This window comes from Lolium perenne, chromosome 1 (assembly GCF_019359855.2).
Source record: "Lolium perenne isolate Kyuss_39 chromosome 1, Kyuss_2.0, whole genome shotgun sequence".
NCBI lineage: Eukaryota > Viridiplantae > Streptophyta > Magnoliopsida > Poales > Poaceae > Lolium > Lolium perenne.
This window is the reverse complement of record NC_067244.2, coordinates 105,653,176-105,657,782: the sequence shown is the minus strand read 5'-3', so window position 1 is coordinate 105,657,782 and position 4,607 is coordinate 105,653,176. Positions and strand designations below refer to the sequence as shown.

Genomic DNA, 4,607 nt, shown 5'->3' with positions numbered 1-4,607 from the left:
GAATTCTCTAGAAAGTAATAATCTGAAAAGGTTAACTAATTAAAATGTTTAAGCCCATTTGGTTTTAACCAGATCTGGCCTAGTGGATCCTATGTTGGTCTAAAGCTGATTGATTCCAGTAGCAACAACTCGTACGCACACACGATCGAGGATCGAATATACGTACACGTACAAACCTGCCCACCACGTATCTCTCTCAGTTGTTCTCTCTTATCTCACTAGTACTCACATAAACGATACGGCCCCCTCGCGATCCCCTTCCTGGTGATACGCCCGTGCAGCCGCCTGCCGTTGCCCCGGCGGCTGCCGGCCGCCTCCGCCGCCTCTGTTTTTCGGTTCAACTCCGTCGCTGCTCCTCGCTCCCCTCCACTAGCTCCACCTCACCGTGACGCCCCCTAGCGCCCGCGCTCACCCCAGTGGCTAACCCTAACCCGCCTGGGTTCGGCTCGCCGCCGGCGCGATTCCACGCTGCCGCAGGTCGGCTGACCTCTGGCACGTCCTTCTCCACCATATTCCTGCTGCTGTGATGCTCTACAGCCCTGCATCGACCCCCTATGTCCCCCTTTTGATCCGCCACCACAACTCACGGCGTTGGTCGATGTCGACCGCCCCTGGTACCTCCGGCCATCTCCTGTGTCGGCTCGAGCTCCTCGTTGATCTCGACTACATCCTCGAGCCCTTGGTCGTCCTAGTTGACAACCCTGACCCGCTACTTGCGCTATGCTACTATGACTGTGTACTGGTGGTGATATGGTGATGGTTGCTGCGATGGCGCCCTGCTACTGCTACTAACCCCCTCGACCTTGACGCCGGCAGGACGGTGCCGCGGACGCAACCCCGGCGTCGGCCTCTTCCTCTATTCGACTACACCACTGTGAGCTATTCCCCTTCTCTGTATTCTCTATGGCTATGAATTTGTTGATCAAGAACTTGAGTGCTTGGCCTAATTATTGCATATGCTTGGGAGTGCTATTCATGGGCTATATGACTTGTAAATTTATCAGTCAAATACTTATTCTAGTGAGCTATATTATATGCTTAAGAGTGGTCAGCTAATATGTGCTTTGTAAAGCTCCAGTTTGGATGAATTGGTAAACCAGGAGTTTTGTAAAAGGTTACTGGTCTGCTGCTACCATTGCAACCTCAATTTGGATGGATAACCATCCCTGGCCTTTGCTGAAATGCTATCTCTAGCAAAACTGAATATGGATATTACTATTGGCTGAGGCAATTCCGTGATACTCTTCTTTAATTCTTAGTGGCTTATACATGCAAGGAACATGTATTGTTATTTCTCGAGTAGGATTTAATTGTTGGCTTGTTGTTGAGCTTATTTGTTTGTTTAATATGGCTTGGTTGTGACTATACTCTACTTGGTTGGCCTAGGATTCATTTTCTGGACCCCAAGTAATTCCTGGAGCAAGTTGTGTATTACTCACTGATTATAGTGATGACTAAATCGAGTGCACAAATGGTATTGGACAGATCTTTGCTTAATAATTACAGTGATGCCTCTAATTGGATGATTAATCATCCAGGCATATGTAGCTGGTTGTATTTCTTTTACTGATGAAAACTGGGTATACGCTACGACATGCATTATTTGTTTGATGCTTGGTTTGGTGGTTTGACTGTGAGCTTAGAAGCATGCTTACAGAGCTTTGGTGCCCCATTTTAGTTGTGCTTTTAATTCCAGGATGTTGTTACTCATACCTAGATCATGTGTATATATGATCCTGGACAAGCTTGTCTTGGTGGTGTATTGAGATTTATCTCTTGACTGATATGCTGCTTATAAATAGATACTTTATATGGTGGTTAGCTTGTGCTTAAGCTGATGGTCTTACAGCTTAGGTTTAATGTATTTTTCTTCCCTTGCATAAGTGCCCATGTGCTTTCTAAGTACCATATCTATCATGTGGTGCCTCAGATGAGTGTGCACAGGATACATATGTATGAATAGGATCTGGTGCTGTAGGTGCTTGTGTAAAATGAGAAATAGGCATTGATCATAGCTGTAGGGTCAGATGATGCAATCTGTCCAACTCAAACTACTGAGGTTGCTTGAGTTACTTTTAATGGACAGATCTATGTTTGCTTTAGCCGATGATGCAATGGCTGAGGCATTGTTGGAAAATAAGAACAGATGCTCATGTGCCTTAAGTTCTCTGTGATGAATTTGAATAGCACTTCTATTCAAGACTGAGAGAAAACAATCCTTCCAACCCTCCTAGATAAATCTGATGGAAGGGTAGTTGGATTGCTTGTCTGTGTACTATTCCCTTTTTCCCCTTATTGATATGCTCATGCAAAACTAAGAACAGATGCTATGCTTAACTTGTTGCCTAACAACCTGCTGTTGGAAAGAAGTTTGATCTTCTGGTAGTGGTTTGATCTTCTTCTTGTGGTCAGCCTGCTCCTCCTAGATTCTTGATTTGTTTCCTATTTCTTCTAAGAAATCATCGGTGGTGTTTGTTTATGGCGGTGGATGTGATCTTGCTGGTAGATCATGCACAAGGCTGGCAAGAGGATCTATTGATGTTGTTCTTGATATTTGAGTGGATTTTTGCTAGTGCAAACGATGGCTAGCTGGGCTGCTGGTGACTAAGGTGAATGTGAGCAAAGTGTGATGCGGTTGGCTACTGCTTTGCTTTTGTAGTGCTGGGGTTTGCTGGGGAAGTGACAAAGACATGATGTGCATGCAAAGGATCGTGGCCGCCTGTGTGTGTCCTGTTTCTAGTGATCGTGTCTTTGCTGTGTGTATCCAACCTGATCTTCTTTGCCTCATAGTGCAAGGCATACGGTTGGCTTGTGCTTATCTAGTGCTGCCCTTTATTTTTGGTACTGCCAAGTGTATAATATATGTGAGCTTAATAAGATCAAGTGTGACTATTATGTTAATTAAGACTTTGCTTAATTAGCAAGTGGCTTCTAATATATGGACTAGAATCATATTGACTTCTCCATGTCAATATTGATTCAAATAAATAACCTTGTGGGCTTTTAGAGGATTCTTGCTAGATTAGAGGGAAATAATATTGTTGCCTAAGGATAAATTAGATTTGGTGCTGCCTCTAGTCCTTTGTTGCCTTCAATTACTCATTTTTGTCTTGTGATCAGTGTTGCCTCTCCTGATCCAAGTGTATTCTATTTGTCCCTGTTATTGCCTAAGAAAAATATTCTTCCCTCTAATCACTATTTGGGGATCAAGATTAGTTCTTGACTCCCATTAGCGAGATTCCAACATTAAAATGCCTCATCATGGATGATGGCAACATTTTGATATTCACCCAACAATTTCCTTTTTCTTTGTTGTTTGTTTTGCAGATGAAGAATAAGAAGATTGGAAGATCGAGAAGATTTAGATTTAGGTCTTCTTTTATTTTCCTTTTGCAATCATTCTCTATTTATATTTATTTGACTTGTAAATAAATGGGTAATGATATTTGTAGTAAAGTTTAAATTACTTATTCTTTTGGAATTATCAAATGTGTTTACTTTTACACATTGTATTTCTTGTTGTAGTTTGGAATTCAAATTCAATTCAATTTCTATTTGAATTCATATTATCCATATTTGATTGAATTCAAATTGGTTCTCCCAAAAACACATGAATTCACAAAGGTCATGTCGAAATTTGTCGCACTCACATCGATGACTAACTCAATTCCACCGATGCAAGAGAAATCTCGATCACTTTGATAGTTTTAAACAAAAGCGCAAAAATTCCCCGGATTTTCCATGCATGAATGCAATGCACACATCCGTTTCCTCTATTTTTGTAACCCCATATCCTAGGATATTACAGTCTCTACCCCTTAAACTAAACTTCGTCCTCGAAGTTTGAACTCTCTCACGTTTCGGAGTGTGAAGCTAACTTGTGCAGACTACGACTTTTCTCGAACTCCGTATTGATCTTACTGGGTAGCACTGAGTATATCCCTTGTCCAGATTCTTCCTGGAAACCACTAGTGTCTGTCTCTGAGCATTAGTTTCTTACTCCAGTTCTATGATTTTTCTCTGGAATCTAATAATACTTGTCTCTGAGCCATGGCTTCTAACTTTAATTAGTCTTTCAACTCTATAAGCTTGTTTCCTTTCTCATTGAAGATTCAATGATTGGGACTTATTCTGATGCTGCTAGTCTCAACTGAAGACTAATTTAACAACATACTCCTAATTGGTAAATAGGTCTTTGTTTTCCCTTACTACCAAAACTGCAATAATGGTACTAAGTAAGGTACTTAACATGGAATTGGTCATGATGGTTTATTCCTCTAAGAATGGATTAGACTCATTTAGTCCATCCAATCATGGTTTATAGTTGATACTTATAACTATTTTGGACTCTTTAGGTTCCATGAAAGGAATCTTTCAAATGGACTTTAGCTTTGGTATAGTCAATCTCCTTCGGTCTTTGGCCTTCTTGAAGTGTATTTGGTCTATGGTATTTCCTTCATCCACTTCATTAACCTTAGTTTACTTGAGCTATCGAACTGCTGAGTAAATATTACTCACTTTCTCAAGTTATAGTCCACTTCTTACTTCCTCGAGGTATGAACCTCGGCTTCTGGTCTGACATCCTTCTGAAAGTAGTGTTCAACAAT

The 4,607-nt window shown here is 41.4% G+C and overlaps 1 long non-coding RNA gene across 2 annotated transcripts; it reads left to right on the top strand.

The window, feature by feature from the left end:
* The first annotated feature begins 205 nt into the window (after positions 1-205).
* Positions 206-3,503, top strand: LOC139838803 (uncharacterized). Of its 2 annotated transcripts, none has more exons than XR_011756675.1 (2): positions 206-874; positions 3,328-3,503. It is a non-coding gene; the product is annotated as an uncharacterized lncRNA (long non-coding RNA). The 2 variants fall into 2 exon arrangements; XR_011756672.1 differs by lacking the exon at positions 3,328-3,503 and adding an exon at positions 1,387-2,126.
* Positions 3,504-4,607: the final 1,104 nt, after the last annotated feature.